General features: G+C 38.7%; 1 protein-coding gene across 1 annotated transcript in view; it reads left to right on the top strand.

Annotated features, from left to right (window-relative positions):
* DPB2 (DNA polymerase epsilon subunit B2) overlaps nucleotides 1-18807 on the top strand; it is a 36021-nt gene that overhangs the window by 15580 nt on the left and 1634 nt on the right. The gene's annotated exons all lie outside the window — the stretch shown is intronic.

Genomic DNA, 18807 nt, shown 5'->3' with positions numbered 1-18807 from the left:
CCACTGATTCAGGATTGGGTGTAAAGTAAACATCCATAGGCCCTTTTCTCTTTGGCGTTTTTGATTTGGATTTAGATTTGGATGAACCTTGGCTACTACTTGTCAACTTGCGGTGTTGATTGACATTGATCTTAACGACATCATCATCTTCATCTTCATCTTCCATGTCCATGTCATCGAAATCAGGCAACATGTTCATTTCTTCTTTTTGTGTCTTTTTTTTGGACATGAACTCTCTAATCTCTTCTCTTACATGAGAAGGACACTTCGGGCAAACAGTGACATTCCTATAACCTCCCGCAAGGTGTTGTTTCACCCGATAAACACCTCCATTTGATACTTTACCACAAAAATTACACTCAAACTTGTTTAAATTATTCTCCTCCACCAAATGGGCATATTGCCACGCCGGATCTTTTCTATTACTTTCCGATGTCATTTTTTACTTAGTACTTGCTACACAACACAAAAAATAAATAATAAAAAAATAATTTCAGTATAATGAATGTAATGCATGTTATGTGATGAATTAATTAATGTATGTAATGTATGAATCAATTTTCTATTTTTTTAATTAATGATGAATTAATTAATTAATGTACATTACATTCCATTACATTCATTCTTATGTTACATTTAATTTCCTTGTAATGTATGTAATGTATGAATTAATTAATGTTATGGATCAATTTTCTATTTTTTTAATTAAAGGTGAATTAATTAATTTCAGTATAATGATGAATCAATTTCAGTATAATCATAATGAATGTAATATATCTATTTTTTTATTTATGTATTTATGTATGAATTAATTTATTTATTTATTTGTTTATGTAATAATCAGGGTTATGAAAGTCAAATAATTGAAAAAAAAATTATTTATTTATTTATCATAATCAATTAATTAATTTATTTATTTATGAATTAATTAATTTATCATAATCAATTAATTTATTTATTTATTTATGAATTAATTAATTTATTTATTTGTTTATGTAATAATCAGGGTTATAAAGTCAAATAATTGAAAAAAAAATTATTTATTTATTTATCATAATCAATTAATTAATTTATTTATGAATTAATTAATTTATCATAATCAATTAATTTATTTATTTATCATAATCAATTTTAGGCTTCCTATTTTTTTTCAGACTCAATTCAAATAATTGAAAAAAAAAAATAAAAAAATAAAAAATTAAAGCAAAACAGTTGAAAAAAAAATAAAAGAAAAAAAATAAATAAATAAAAGCAAAACAGTTGAAAAAAAAAATAAAAGAAAAAAAAATAATAAATAAAAGCAAAACAGTTAAAAAAAAAATAAAAGAAAAAAAAAATTAAACCTGCGATCGAAGAACCTGCGATCGAAGACGAAGAAGAAGGGGAAGGGGAGAACCTGCGATCGAAGACGAATCACAGAGCCGAAGTCGATCGAAGTTGAAACATGCGAAGTTGATCGAAGTAGAACATGCGAATCGAACCTGCGAACCCTAATCGAACCTGCGAAGTTGATCGAACTTGATCGTAGTCGCAGTGGAAGAGGAAGACAGGAAGAGGCGACTTCGATTAGGGTTATCTGAGCCCTATTTGGCTCATATGGTCCATGAGTCGTAATCCTCTATGATTACGAGGCCTTTGATTAGGTCGATTAGGTTGATCTGAGTCGTTAGATGGAATCTACCACTTGAACACTCAGTCGCACAGAGGCAATCGCCTTGCGCCTCTCGCGCCTTGATCCAGTCGCGTCTAAGGCGCTCGCCTGGATGAAGTCGCCTCGCCTGGTCCCTCGACAGGCGCAGATGGTGCACCTTGCCTCGCCCTGCGCCTAGGCGCGCCTTTGACAACACTGCTTTGGCCCCTTGCTTAACCATCATTGTTTTGAGTAATGACGAGGAAGATGAGGGTGAAATTGGTTTAAAAGTTAGGGAATGAGATTGCATTACATCTTCTAACTGCATACTTGACTCACCAGAGTTTACACCAATTTCTCCAGAATACACACCAGCCTCACCAGAGTATACACTAGCTTCTTCGGAGTACACACCAGAAGCCTTTTCTCCAGAATATTCGCCAGTACCACCAATGTACTATCAAAGCATTCCAGAATATGTAAAGGGAACATAACAAGGAGACACTGGGTGTAGGTCCGACTTTGAGCTTGTGAAAAAGGCGAAAAAACGACTACACGTCAAGGATGATGAGGTGAATGGCAGGTGTAAGTCGGATGATGAAGTATGGAAGCATTCAAGTAAACAAGCAAAGTCATCTCAAGTTGAGGATCCTAATGAAGATTGGAAACTTGACTTTTCTCCTGATGGTTCACCATACACATTCCCAGCTAGGACATACGATGGAGAAAGTGTATCAAGTGACCACTTTGACTTTCTTTGTAATGTCATCACTGTGGATGTAAATTGTTAAAATCCACCTACTCTCCACCTACTTCACCCACTTAAACCTACTCCACTAAACCTAACCCACTACACCACTACCACCTCACCTACTCCACTAAACCTAACCCACTACACCACTACCACCTCCACTTCACCTACTCCTTACCTACTACACACTCACCCTCTTCTATATATAGGAATCATGAATCATTGTAATAGATATCAATTACAAATATCAATCAATAATACAATCATTTCTCTTTATACATTAAATTTCTACATGGTATCAGAGCAAGTTTAAGACCTTGGTATTTCTCGCTTCACCGGCGGGCGGCAACCTCGCCTTGGCCGCCCGCCGGACCTCAACCTAGTCCGCTCGAATTTTCTACACATACCTTAGCTCTTTTCTCTTCTCCACTGTCATCACAGAAACTCTGATCCGTCTTCGTCCACCACCGCCAGCCCATCAGCCGCCGTTGTCTACCAGCACCATCACTTCCGTCCTCTTCCATCACCGTACTCACAGAAGCTTGCCTAGGGCCCCTACAAGCTCCGGGTCGAACCTCCCTACATCCACCGCCGCTGACATCGCGCTCCTCCCCTTTCCCAGTGCACCTGTTTTGATTTGGTACTTCTTTAATTGGCCGATTATATAGTTCTGTGCGTTGGTCTGGGCTGTCACGTGGGCTCATCCTTTGTAGTGAGTCCCTTATGATACATATGGTTATATATATTGATGCGTCACAACAACAACAACACACCATACATTCACATCCCCATACAGACAGCCCGACACAGAACCACACCCCTCCCATTTTTCGAAGGTCTCTTCTTTTTGCCTCCGTCCTGGGCGGCCCTTGCCGGTGTTGCCTCCGTGTTTCCCACTCCACTGGGCACGATCACTACTCCCTGCTCCTCCACTGCAGCATATGGCGGCCCCCCAAATCGGAACATAACGGTGGCCTTCCGCTTCAGCTCCTTGTTTTTCGCCTTTAGCACACTTATCTCTGCTCGCGCATCCTTATACATGCGTTGGAGCAGAGCCAGTTGGGCGTTTAACTGTTGCACCTCATTTGTCCTGCTCTTCAGCCGGTGCGACAAGTTTGTGACCGCAGTCATGGTTTCCACACATGACTTCAGAATATACTGATTGGCCTCCACATCCGACTGCACTGCCATTCTTTGCTCCACAGACCGCATAGGAAAGTTCAACGGAGCAAACTCCGGGGCGCTTGGTTGAGTTTCCAGTGCCACCGCACCAGTTATCTCTCTTGTTGACTCGTTGAGGTCGGGAAAAAGAGTGAGCAGACCACGGGACGAAGAGGCCATATTCTGGGTAGCTGAACGGGAAGACGAGGCCATGTTATGGGTTGCTGAATTTTTCAGAGAAGGGTTGGTTACAGAATGGCAACAGAGTGTTCCAGAATCTCTTTCTCAGAAACGGAAGAGTTTTTTCAAAGGATTTTCGGCGGTTTCAGACTGGTTTGCACAGCCTCCGCCTCAACCTTGGTTAAATAGCCGAGGCAGACACGCGCATCATGCGCCTCTCAGCGCTCGCCGACAACATGGGCGCTCCTTTTGATAGGCACGCCTTTTGATGGCACGTCTTTTGAAAAATTGGGCACACCTTTTGAGGGTGCGACTTTTTAAGGGTCCGACAAGACTCTGTAAACTGTCCCGACATTGATTCCGGTTAGCTCCTTCATGGGTCCGACAAGACTCTGTAAACTGTCCCGACATTGATTCCGGTTAGTTTCTACAAGGGTCCGACAAGACTCTGTAAACTGTCCCGACATTGATTCCGGTTAGCTCCTTCATGGGTCCGACAAGACTCTGTAAACTGTCCCGACATTGATTCCGGTTAGTTTCTACAAGGGTCCAGCAAGACTCCGTAAACTGTCACAACATTGTCTGCTACAACGGTCCGACATGACCCCATAAACTGTCTTCTACAACGGTCCGACATGACCCCATAAACTGTCTTCTACACCGTTATGACACCACCATACAGTGTCCTCTACAACGTTATGACACCCCCATACAGTGTCCTCTACAATGTTATGACACCACTATCCAGTGTCTTCACCAATGGTCTGACACGACCATACAGTGTCTCCTATCCTCTTTTATTTTTATGTATTTTCTTGTTTTGTTACTCTCTCCAAACTCAAGTTGGTTAGTTCCTATCCCCCTTGAGTTTGCGGGGGGCTGTTAAAATCCACCTACTCTCCACCTACTTCACCCACTTAAACCTACTCCACTAAACCTAACCCACTACACCACTACCACCTCACCTACTCCACTAAACCTAACCCACTACACCACTACCACCTCCACTTCACCTACTCCTTACCTACTACACACTCACCCTCTTCTATATATAGGAATCATGAATCATTGTAATAGATATCAATTACAAATATCAATCAATAATACAATCATTTCTCTTTATACATTAAATTTCTACATAAATTTTGAAGAGCGAGAAATACATATCATTCGCAATCCAGGTGATGATGAGAAAGCAAAAATTGAAGCTAGAAGGGAAGCGGAACATCAGGCAAAAGTAACAGTCTCTTTGAAAGATGAGGGTTTTGCAGCCCATCAAAATTTGATTATTGAAAGAAATCAAATATCTGGACACCCTTTCCCTAATTGGGTTGAATGGGTTTAGTTCCCACGAGGATATGCAGTATCTCGTTTTCCTTTATATAATGGGACCGGTTGTCCAAGGCGCCATTTGGTTCGTTTCCTTGCACAATGTGGAAACACATTAAAAAACCAGGCGTTACTTCTACGGCAATTCGTTCTTTTTTTAGAAGGATGGGTAGCAAATTGGTATTTCAGTCTGCCGCCTAATTCAGTCCCAGATTGGGACACCATGGCTGATCGATTCTATAGGACATTTTATAAACCGTGGCCAATAGAAATTGAGATGTCAGAACATTTGGATGACGAAGGTACATCTTCTCAAACATTTGATTTCATAAAAGGCACAATTGAGGAGAAGATTGAAACTGCCCTTGATCTTCGAGAAATGGACACTTATCACCTAAGGGTTTTGTTCCCTTTATGGGTAGAGCAAACACCATTTCCTGAAGGATACGAACTTCCAAATTTTGTCCTGTATGAGGGGTATGGAGATCCTCAAAAACAAATTAGGCGTTTTTTGAAACAGTGTGGGGAAACAGCTCAAAATCAAGAACTTTGCCTATAACAATTCCCCCTTTCTTTGGAGGGGATTGCCTTTGACTGGTATTGCTCCATCGAAGGGGTGGTGGTGCCTAGTTGAGAGGCCATGAAGAACGGTTTTGTAGAATCCCAATGCTTTTATAGGCGTGACTCCCGGTACCTAAGAAATGGGAGAAGAATGCAGCTCCAGGAAGATGGAGAAGTGACTGATGATGATGATCACCCTGCAGTTGGACCAGGTACCATGGTCTAAATAAGTGAGGGAACAAAAGAAGTTAAGGTCAACGAAAAGGCAGTTGCTGAAGTATGCCAGACTTACTTGACCTACCGGAGGAAATTACGAAATCCTTAGGACCCTCAAACGTCAGAAGTTCCACAGGTTTTGCTAGAGGAAGAGTAAGTGAAATATGACGTACTAGCTCATCTAAAGAAAATTTAAGCATTGTTGAGCGTATATGATGCATTGAAAATGTCTCCAAAGCTTCGAAAATCTTTAATATATGTCCTGTAAAAGCTAGAGGATTTCCACAAAGAAATCGAGGGTAGAAATCAAGAGAAGACAACTACATGCATGGCTATGGTAACCTTTGGTGACAAAGACATGTGTGTTGAAATGACAGAACATAATCGGCCTTTGTTTATCACTGGGCTTATCTATGATGTGAAAATTTCTCGAATTCTAGTTGATGGAGAATCTACGGTAAACCTCCTGCCTCGGAGGGCCTTAAACTTATTAGGGGTTCGAATTTCACAACTTTGCCCAAGTCATTTGGTCATTCAAGGATTTAATCAGAATGAACAATGCCCTATGGGGAAGATTGAATTGCGAACCAAGTTTGGGGATATTGAAGAAAGCACTGAGTTCTTGGTCATTGATGTAGACACCTTACAATGCTTTGCTTGGGAGACCAAGGATGCATAATCATCATGCAGTGCCATCAACTTATCACCAATGTATCAAGTACCCGTTGCCTTCACCCAAAAAAAAGGGACAATTGTGGCTAACAAGGATCCATTTGGAGAAGTAGAGGCCTATTATGCTGATGCTCGCTTCTATACAAAGACTTCACAAAGAAAAGGAAAAGATGTGAAAAAGTCTGAAGATACTCCGAATGTCAAAGATGCTCTAGAGTCTACTCCAATTTCAACAAAAAGAACTTTTCGATATGTGCCAAAGTTCGAAAGGAAACTGGGGGCAAAGGTTTTAGCCCCAATAAATCCAATTTTGGATCTCAAGGGTGAGTTCATGTTGCCATTAAGGACGACAAAATGCACCTATGTGGAGAAATATAATAAGATTGTCGGACCTCCTAAAGGAAAATGGTCGAAACTCATAATATTCCACTCAGTTGGAATGTTGAATAGAAAGTGAAAGTTAAACAAGTGCTAGAAGAAAACATCTCGAGTTTTGAGAAGCCTACCTTCAATGCAGAAATTACACAGATGTTGGTAAAAGTTGGTTTAGATCCTGAAAAAATACCAAGAATAATGACACCCTTTGACTTTGCATTAACACCTTCACAGAGGCAGGCTATCCAGCAAGGTGGTATTATCACCGCTAGGACAGAAAGGTTAGGCTATCGGGGGGATAAGGAAAAATTTCCAATAAATATGACTATTACTCAAGATGTGTTGGAAGATGTTGACCAAGATGAAGCTCAACCTGCACCAACAGAATTTGAAATAGGAGGCCATGCCACTGTGGATGACCTTCGTGAGGTAAATCTGGGTGATGAAGGAGGAAACAAATCAACCTTCATTAGTGCAAATTTAAAGGAAGAAGAAGCTTAGCAATATATTTCTTTCTTACGGAGTATCATGACATATTCGCATGGAACTATAGTGAGATGCCTGGTCTTAATCCAGAGATTGTAGTCCATAAGCTTGCAATTCACCTTGAGAAACGCCCAGTTAAACAGCCTCAGAGGCGAACTCGACCAGAGCTTACAGCCGAAATTGAAGTTGAAGTCGACAAGCTTATCAATGCAGGATTCATCAGGGAAGTCAAATATTCAACCTGGCTAGCAAACATAGTGCTGGTCAAGAAAAAGAATGGTCAAATCAGGGTTTGCATTGATTTCCGTGATCTCAATCAGGCTTGTCCTAAAGATGACTTTCCCTTACCTATCACTGAACTTGTAGATGCAACTACTGGGTATGAAACCTTGTCGTTTATGGGTGGATACTCAGGATACAATCAAATCCGAATGGCACTAGAAGATGAGGAAATGACTGCATTCAGGACATTGAGAGGAGTCTTTTGCTATAAGGTAATGCCCTTTGGCCTGAAAAATGCTAGGGCCACGTATCAAAGGGCGATGACTGTAATTTTCAGTGATATGCTCCATGACACCATCGAATGCTATGTTGATGATCTTGTTCCATTATCAGAATGTAAAATACCAATTTTGGTTTGAAATTGGTTTTCAATCATATTGTAAAAATTTGTGAATAAATTTTTCACGTCAGATTTTTTATTCATCAAATAAATCCAACATAAGCGGGTATGGTCATCAATAAATGTAACAAACCATCTTTTACCAGAAAGAGTAGTGATTTTAGAAGGGCCCCAAACATCACTATGAATCAAATAAAAAGGTTTGGAAGCCTGGTAAGGTTTTGGCAAATAAGTAGAGCGATGAAATTTTGCAAAAATGCAACTTTCACAATGAAAAGAAGAACAATCAATCACTTTAAATAATTCTGGAAATAAATGTTTCAGATAAAGAAAACTAGGATGTCCTAGCCTATAGTGCCATAGCATTATTTTTTCTCGAACAGAGATTGAACTAGTACTATTAAAGCTCTGAGCTTTTTTATTACTAACAGGTACTTCATCAAAGTAGTAAAGACCTTCAAGCATCCTAGCACGCCCAATCATCATCCCCGAGTTCTGGTCCTGAAATTCACAATGGGATTCAAAAAATGTAACACGACAATTAGAATCCTTAGATAGTTTACTGACAGACAAAAGGTTACAGGCTAAGTTGGGGACGTGAAGAACAGCATTGAGATTAATTTTCTCAGTTAGTTTAATAAATCCTTTTCCTGCAATAGGTGAAAAACTACCATCGGCTATTCTGATTTTGTCATAACCGGAACAAGGGAAATAGGTACTAAATAAATGGGAAAAACTAGTCATGTGATCGGAGGCACCGGAATCTATGATCCACGGAGAGAAGTTTAGGCAAGAGAAGGCTTTAGGATTTCTACCTGTTTGTGCCAACAAAACACTAGGAGTACCGGATGAGGAGTTGGATTTTATCAGCTTTAAGAGTTGATCAATCTGCTCTTTGTTGAAGGGACCTGAATCGGCTTCATTAGCGGTAGGAAAGCCACGATTCTTCTCTCCTTGTTTGCTGCTTTTCCAGTTGACAGGTTTGCCATGGATCTTCCAACACGTTTCACGTGTATGGCGAGGCTTGTTGCAAAAATCACACCAGACCCGTGGCTTATCATCAAACCTGCGCTGGTAATTTGCAGCCTTGTTGGCCGCAGCATCGCTAATTAGAGCAGAAATTTTAATTGATTCACCAGTACTTTTTTTCTTAAGCATGACGCTCCTTCGGCTCTCTTCCCTTCTGACTTCGGCAAATACTTCGCCAATGGATGGGAGAGGAGGTCTGCCAATAATTCTTCCTCGCACTTCATCGAACTCAATGTTGAGGCCGGCAAGAAACTTGTAAATACGGCCGTCTTCCACAGTTTTCTTGTGGTGGTTGCAGTCGTCAACCGATTTCCATTCGTATGTGTTGAAGATGTCAAGATCCTGCCACAACCTTTTCAACGAATTGAAATATTTGGTGACGGAATCATCTCCTTGACGAATCTTTCCCAACTTCAAAGTTAATTCGAAAACTTGAGATTGATTTCCTAGGTCAGAATACATCCGACTAACATCATCCCACAATTCTTGTGCAGTAGGATAGCACATGTAATTAGAGCTTATATCCTCCTCCATGGAATTGACCAACCATGTCATAACCATGGAGTTTTCAGCGTCCCAACTGTCGAACAGCGGATCATTAACAGCAGGAGCCTTCTTGTCACCAGTGATGTAACCGATCTTTCCTTGCCCACGGATATACATCCGGACAGATTGTGACCAGCGGAGAAAATTATCACCATTTAGGCGGATGGTGGTGATTTGGACAGAGTGAGAGTTTGATGTTTTCAACGGAATGGCAGCGGCAGGGGTTGAAGTGGTTTCGGACGTGACTTCCGACATGGCTATGACGGTTTTAGGGCTGCTGTGTTTTTTGTAGCTCTGATACCAACTTAGAAAATATGAGGAAGAAGAAATATATTTCTGTTATACTCAAAACTTCTTATTTTACAAGACCAAATGACACTCCTTATATAGGAGATATTACAAACATCATTATAACCCATTATATGCCACTTACATATTATATATTACCACTATCTACCACTATCATATTATATACATGCCACTATCTACCACCAACACCACTATCATATTCTATACATGCCACTATCTACCACCAACACCACTATCATATGCCACTATCTTATTATATGCATTAACACAAATTTCCAGCAGGTATGGACATTATTGGTCATTTTGTACCTCCATCTTCAGCAGGATATCAATACATTCTAGCTGCTACTGACTATTTCTCAAAATGGGCAGAGGCCGTGGCTTTAAAGGATATAAAAATCACAGTTGTCTCCGAGTTTATCTGAACTCATATCATTTACAGGTTTGGAATTCTAGAAAGTGTCATCATAGATAATGGATAGTCGTTTAGGAGTGATGCTTTGAACAAGTTATTTGCCAAGTACAAAATCAAAAACAACCATTCATCAAGATATCATGCACCTGCCAATGGCCAATGGTTTGGCAAAAGCTTTCAACAAGACATTGTGCAAAATTCTCAAGAAGATGGTGGATAAGAACAAAAGAGCTTGGCACGAAAAGTTACAAAAAAGCTTTCTGGGCTTATCGGATTTCGCACAGAACTTCTACTCAAGCAACCCCTTATTCGTTGGTTTTTGGAGGAGAAGTAGTGTTACCACTTGAGGTTCAAATACCATCATTGCGAGTGGCAATACAAGAGTCTTTAACTGAAGATGAAAGTGCAAGAGTGAGGTTGGCTGAGTTGGAGACCCTAGATGAAAGAAGGTTGTATGCTCAACAGAACTTGGAGATTTACCAACAAAGGATGGCAAATGTATTTAATAAAAGAGTGAGGCTTCACTCCTTTAAAAAAGGAGACTTGGTACTAATGGTTAAAACACTCATAGTAGTCTTACGAAGAATCAAAGGAAAGCTTGAGCCCAAATAGGAAGGACCTTATGTGATTGAGAAGGTTTATTCTAATGGGGCCTATTTGTTAATAACGATGGATGGTGACAGAATCATTCCCCCAACCAATGCAAGGTTCTTGAAGAGATATTACCCTTAAGAAAGCCTGCTAGGTTGAAAACCCGAAAGGGCGGCCTAGGCAAAAGTTAGGGCGACAAAAAGAAAAAGAAAAAAAAAGCCACCAACGGTATTGCATGTGGTTAAACTGCTAAAATATTCCACCAAAATCTGAAGTGGTAAAACATTGGATACTCCTAACCCGCAAAAGTATAAACTGTGTACGACCAAACATAAGTCGAAGACCACCAACGGTATTGTATGTGGTTAAACTGCTAAGATACCCCACCGAAATCTAAGGTGATAAAACATTGGATACTCCTAGCCCGCAAGAGTATAAACTGTGAACGGCTAAAATAAAACAAATCAATGTATTGTATTGAGAAATTTCATATAACAAATAAATCTATCACTAAGCGAAATTTCATAAATACATTATGTTCGGATGAATAACAAAATAAAAGTGCATTCATTCATTAAGAGAAGCCTTAGCTCTTTCAAAAGCACATTCCACAACACTGTGTTGTCCATTCTTCTTCTCATGCTGGCTCAAAACATTCAGAGCAGTTTGCACGTCTTCTTCTGATTTAGAAACACTCTTGGAAGCTTGCACAAAATCACACATAAAGGATGAATGTTTCGCTTGGGTGGATGACAATTCTTTTTCAAGTTGTTTGTGTAACTCTTTGGTTTGAATAATCCTTTGATTAAGACCCGCAATGTGCTCATTTGACTTGATAATTGAAGCAGACAACTGTTTATGTTCACAAAAAACTTTGTCGAAATGAAGCTTCTTCTCATAGTATTGGGCCTCAAATTCTGAGGTAGACAAGTTTGAAGAATCTGCAAGTTGGGTTTTCAAAGCAAAGCACCTAAGGAATATCTTTACCTTCTCGTAAAAGGAGGTGAAGTCTACACCCAAATTCTTCAAAATCATGAAAACGTTGTTTGTTACAGCAATCATGCCATTAACATTCGTCATTGATTGGGGAGAAATAGTAAGACCTTTTTGAATATGGGTAGTTGCTTCGTTAGAGGAAGTTCTCAAAAGAAGGCTAGATGGAGCAAGGGGTGCTTCAAGTTGGTCAATTAATTTGTTAACCCCATTTGCTTCAAGTAAGTCTACAAGAATTTGGGCCTCTTCCGAGGTATCAGAAGTAATTTCGTCTGCCTCTTTCAATGTGTCAGAAGTTATTTCTGTGAAAATAGGAGACACTCAATGAAAACATAGAAGGTAAAAACAATATATATATATATATATATATATATGGATGAATGAAGTATACCTTGGTGTACGACTTGAAGAGACTTAGGTGTGGGAGGAGACAAATTGTGATTCCCACAAGTGGACCATGGATTTTGCAATGTGACATGATCTAAAGAGAAAAGAGTTCCTTGAGTATGTATACATGATGAAATAAAATGAGGTACAAGGAATGAATAAGAATACCCTTAAAGGTAGCCAATGGCATATGCGAGGCAGCTGGGGAAGTACGAGGCGTAGTGCCTAAGAAAATGAAAGGTATTTAAAAAAAAAAAGAAAAAGAAAAAAAAAGAGAGGAATTATACCTTTCTCTAACAACATGGATGGCTTGTTCGAAGAAGGAGAAGAAAAACATAGGTTGTGTTTGGTAGAGTTTTAGAATTATGGTTTGAGAATAGAGTTGTATTTTAAGTTTGTGAGTTTTGGAATTATGATTTGAGTGTAGAAAATTTGTTTGATTATGAGTTTTAAAAAGAGTTTGAATTGAGTGATATGACATATAATATTAAAAAGTGGGTGTTTTAAAAAGTGTTTTGAAAAGTGAGTGTAGAATTAATTTTCCAAAGCTGTAACCAAATAACACACTCAAACTAAGGGGTAGAATTAAATTTCAAAAGCTCTACCAAACAGAGCCCTACATTTGCTGGGGGCAATTTACTCATCTTAGTTGGTGTGCCATCTAAAAGGGGGTGTAGTAATAAAAATCATCTTCACTCTCGCTACTCCCATTGAGAGAACGATCAAAAGATTTGGTGGGAGAAGGAATTTCAACACTCTTAATGCGAATACGACCCAAGGCAATTAATTCATACCCATCTCCCTTAAAGAGTTCTTAAATCATATTCTTATCTTTATCTTCAAGAAAAGAGTACAAGTATGTGCGAAATTGGTCCATTGGGGTTTTGGTTGATACTGTTGGTTGGGAAGTTCCTGTACAATCACTGATAGATACAGTCTCTGGAAAAAACTTTGCTAGACTAGAAAATTGAGGGCCAGAATCTACTTGCTCAAAGTTAAATCTCATTTTAAATTGAGAATTACACATATCTTCAAAAAGATGAAGGAGATCTGAAACCAAGTAACTAGATTGGGAAGGAGCAATAGATGGTCGACTATTATCCATTCTCTGAGGTGATGATGCTTCCAGAGCAATAGGTGAAGATGATGACCTAGCTCTAGAGTAAGAAGGCTTCTTCATCTTTCGGTCTTTAATTGACATATCCAGTTTTCTCGTGTGAAGATTTCGGCTGGGTATAAGTAACAAATTGGAGCACGATAAAGGAAGTTCCCAACCACCAATTGGCATATGGCATGGTTACATGAGAAGCAGATTGGGAACCTGGTAACTCCAATGAGACTTTTGTACCGCAGCGTAGCATAAGTTGTAATAAAATTTGGACCACTCAAAAGGCTACCGACAAGATACATTAAGCGGTGTAACGCACGCTTGAGCAAACCCAAATTGACGACCGTATTGATTAGGGGAGTATGGTTCATAAATAAAATTAAATCCCATTTTAAAAGTTAAAATCCCTTGCCTCAAAGATATAAGATAGCCAAGGTGGAAAGGTGATATCCTTTCAGAGTCGACCAGAATGCTTGAAGGTTCACCTTCATGGGTAAGAGCCCTAAACTGACACTCCGTACGATAGGTTAGGAGAGAGTCCACAAATGAAAATTTATCAGTAAAAAACTGGGCAGCCGATTGGTTTCCAATAAACCCAAGATATGGCATGAAATGAATATCAGGTATCGGACAAATCGACTGAGGATCCCCATGAGAGTAAGTCTTAACAAAATATAGTGAAATCCATCCAAAAAGGTAATGCAAAGGACCCTAAATATTTTCCTTTCTAAGTGAAGGTGATAATGCTATTTTTCCAAGATAATGATAGAGGTATGCAAGGACGGGGATGGCCAGGCTAAATAAGGTTCCACTAGCCATTTTGGTGGCTACATGAAAGGTAGTCGGACGAATTTCCTCGGAAGAGTGAGGGAAGACAAATCCGCTAAGCCAGCTCGCCAAAAAATCAGAAAGATACACATCATCAGGGATTCTATCTTTTCGTCGAAAACCACTAATCAAAGTTGGGGATTCGTCAATGAATTTGAAAGTCTAGTGGTTAAACTTCTTGGATTGAAAAGAGTTGGCATAAATGTTGAAAAGCCCATGGCATGCTTTGGATGTCTGGGACGAATATAAAATGTCATTGGAAGGGGTGAACTCTTCATAAAACTCGCCACGGATGGGTAGGTTGCTAATGCGATGAAGGTCCCATAAAGAGATCCCAAGTTCGCCGTAAATGGTGTGGAAAATGTTGGTGTCAGGTGACCACCTCTCTAAGAATCCTTTAAGCAGGGCGACATTCCTAGCATAAGAAAATTGGGATACATAGATTGCGGCATAAATCCCACACTTCTTCAAAATAGGGGCAAATGTGGAAAGAACGTCATTCAATCAAAAAATCCATATAGGGGATTGCAAATGGGTAGAAATGCCGCAGACATTAAAAGAATTATCCCACTTTAATTTTTCATGTTTCATTCTCTTAAGAAGAGTATTAAATTCAGAGCAGTCAAGGTCTTCAGAAAATGGACAGAGGATTGAGACAGGGAATGAACCGATTGATTTGGAGTGCCCTTTCTCGAGAATCTCATAGCAGTTTTGAATTCTTGTATAGACCAAGTCTTTGGAAGCCGTATGTAAAGGGATGTAGAGGTCCAACTCGGTGGGTGGCAATAAAGCAGTGATAGGTTTGTGCCGAATTATTTTCAGACCAAATTTATCCAATACATCCCTCTCGTTACGTCGAAGATATTCAAGTGTCTTTTCCATGCTACCTGGAAAAAAAAAAAAGGGTCAGTGAAGGCAAAATATCATAATATAAAGAAATTGATGAAAACCTTTTGCCAAGGATTCAAACCGTTGGGGTGATAGACTCAATCACTGCTAAGGATTCAAGCCGTTAGGGTGACGGACACAATCACTGCCAAGGATTCAAGCCGTTGGGGTGACTGACACAATCACTACCAAGGATTCAAACCGTTGGGGTGACGAACAAAATCACTTTCAAGGATTCAAGCTGTTGGGGTGACGGACACGATCATTGTCAAGGATTCAAGCCGTTGAGGTGATGGATACAATTACTGCCAAGGATTCAAGCCATTGGGATGACGAACACAATCACTGCCAAGGATTCAAGCCGTTAGGGGTGACGGACACAATCATTGCCAAAGATTCAAGCTGTTGGGGGTGACAGACACAATCCCTTCCAAGGATTCAAGCCGTTGGGGGTGAAGGACACAATCACTGTCAAGGATTCAAGCCATTGGAGGGACACAATCACTGCCAAGGATTTAAGTCGTTGGGGTGACGGACACAATCACTGCCAAGGATTCAAGCCATTGGGGTGAAGGTACACAATCACTGTCAAGGATTCAAGTCATTGGGGTGAAAGGACACAATCATTACCAAGGATTCAAGCCATTAGGGTGAACGGACACAATCACTGCCAAGGAGTCAAGCTACTCATTGCCATTAGGCTGGAAGGGGCAATGATACCTGCGAACAAACTTTGACGCCTTGCGTGTTACTTACAAAAGAGATAAAAAGACATGAAATAATTAGTCATCGTGATTCATACAATTAAAATTCACTTGCACGAATCACGAGGGGGCAAGGCTGATTCGATTTTCAAGAAGGCAGTAGGTTTTTAAAAAAAAAAGTCAGTTCATATTTTTACAATTGCACTTTAATCAATCAACAATTACAATACAAAAGGGACCTATGCAATTCTTTTTACATGTGAAGTATGTAATTAAGATGATGTAGCTTTTTGAAAGATCACCATTGAGGAGTTTTAAAGCAAAAAAGATCAATATAATCCGTTGAAGTGCATAAAAAGATCAAGATGGTTGCTGCTTAAAATCCTGCTAAAGTGAGAAAAAAAAACCAAACAGATTGCTGCTTTAAAAATATATATATATATATATATATATGGTAGCAGCAGCAGGGAAGAAAAAAGATGCTATGGATAAAAGGCATATTGCATAGCTTCATAAAAGAACTTATTCTTTCTTGAAGAAAAGAAATCTTATGACTTAAAAAATGCATAGATAGAAGTCTTGTTAGGTCAAGGGATGCCACTACATGCAAAATTTATGAGCGTGACATCCATGAAGTTGGTATGGGTGTTAAAACTTTCTTCTGGCAGCAACAAAAAAAAAAAAAACTGACAGCAGGTTATACACATGGGTTCATATGGGCTATAAAAAAAGGTTTATGGAGAAGAAAATTTCTGTTGGAAGGTAAAAAAAAAGAGGAGGTTTCAGATTCTAAAAAAAAAAAAAAAAAAAAAAAAAAAAAAAAAAAAAACAGAGGCTGATGTTAAAAAAAGAAAAGAAAAGAGAACCTGCTTGTATCAATCTCTTAGGTTTGTTGTCTAGCAAAAATTGGCTCTCTTTATTCATATCTAGGCCATATCTGCTAATGACAGCAGGTTATATACATGGGTTTGTATGGGCTATAAAAAAAGGTTCATGGAGAAGAAAATTTCTACTGGAAGGTAAAAAAAGAGGAGGTTTTAGATTGTAAAAAAAAAAAAAAAAAAAAAAAACATAGGCTGATGCTGTTAAGCCTTAAAAAGTGCAAAGATAAAAGTCTTGTTAGGTCAAGGGGTGCCACTGCATGCAAAATTTATGAGCATGACATCCATTGGTATGGGTGTTAAAACTTTCTTCTGGTAGCAGCAAAAAAAAAAAAAAAAAAAAAAAAAAAAAAAAAAAAAAAAAAAAAAAAAACTGACAGCAGGTTATACACATGGGTTCATATGGGCTATAAAAAAGGTTCATGGAGAAGAAAATTTCTGTTGGAAGGTAAAAAAAAGGAGGTTTCAGATTCTAAAACAACAAAAAAAAAAGAGGCTGATGCTGTTAAAAAAAAAAAAACCTGCTAGTATCATTTTCTTAGGTTTGTTGTCTAGCAAAAATGGGCTCTCTTTATTCATATCTAGGCCATATCTGCTAATGACAGCATCTTATACACTTGGGTTCATATGGGCTTTAAAAAAGAGGTTCATGGAGAAGAAGATTTCTGCTGGAAGGTAAAAAAAGAAGAGGTTTCAAATTCTAAAACAACCAAAAAAAAAAAAAACAGAGGCTGATACTGTTAAAAAAAAAAGAGAAAGAAGAAGAAAGACAAACAAAAGAAGAAGGAAGACAAACAAAAGAAGAAGGAAAGCATACCTGATTTAAAGGAGTTTGAAGGGATTCTTTTGTGTCTTCTTTAAAGTGTAAGAACAACTTTTGTTGGAAAGAGAAGAAAGATAATGGCTGGAAAGTTGCTGGAAGGATAAAGATTTTTTGGAAATAAAAAAAATTTGCTGGGAGAAACAAAGCTGCAGTAAAAAAATATATGGTCTGTATGCATGAATAAGTGTTATATAAAGTAAAAAGTCTTGCTTAAGAAAAGAGTTAGTGGTCTCCTAAAAGACTCTAAAGAAGCAAGAGTTTGTGTAGGATTTGAAATACTCTAAAGAAGTAAGAGTTTGTGTAGGATTAGAAATCCTACCAATGCCAATCCATTCTATTCCATTTAGACAACTCCTAAAAAATATATATATATATATTGCTGTAAAAAAAATTTGATCCTAAATAAAAAAAAATAAGAAAAAGTGGCAAGTTGGAGGCCCACAAAAGAAAAAGCCCATTTAAAAAAAATGGTGGCCTAAAAAGAAAGGTCCATGATGGCCTAGAAAAATCCATGATGGCCTAGAAAAAATATGCTGTAAAAAAAAATTGGTGGCAAGTTGGAGGCCCACAAAAAAAAGGACCCAATTAAAAAAAATGGTGGCCTAGAAAAGGAAAGGTCCATGATGGCCTAGAAAAAAATCTGCTGTAAAAAAAATGGTGGCAAGTTGGAGGCCTACAAAAGAAAAGGTTCAATTAAATCTTTGGACCTTACCCATGACTCTTATGGAAAAAAGAAAAAAAAAAAAAAAAAAAAGAGGTCCCTAAAAAGAGACCCATGCAAAAAAAAAGGCCCATGAAAAGGCCGAAGTCCATAAAAAAGGGGCCCATACAACAAAAATAATAAAAGGCCTATGGACTATAAGAAGCAATCAACTCATTAAAAAAAAAATACAAAACTTGAAAAGTGGCAGAAAGGGACTAAGGCTAAGAAATAATCCCATCCAAGACCTAAAGAGGATCTAGATAAAAGTGCCAATTTGTCGTGACTCGCACAGTTAAGAAAATTCACTTGTGCAAGTCACGAGGGGGCATTTGTTGGCACATAAATTTCAACCAAATTTATGTTTAAATTTCAAATACAATCAATGACATACATAGAGCCTACGATAAGATTGTTGTAGGCAATCACTTCCCAAAATGATTAACTTACTCCGTTGAAGTGTATAAATAAAACAACGTCGTATCTCAATGACGTTATTCAAGATGCTCAAGTGACACGTGGAGCCTACGAAATATGACACTTGTAGAGCCTATAGCAAGGACACCATACATGGTGAAACTCCAAAGATCAATCCAGTTAATCAGATATATGATTAATCAGA

Source organism: Camellia sinensis, chromosome 9, assembly GCF_055761805.1.
Source record: "Camellia sinensis isolate YWXY chromosome 9, ASM5576180v1, whole genome shotgun sequence".
Taxonomy (NCBI): domain Eukaryota; kingdom Viridiplantae; phylum Streptophyta; class Magnoliopsida; order Ericales; family Theaceae; genus Camellia; species Camellia sinensis.
This window is presented reverse-complemented; position numbering and strand designations above follow the sequence as displayed.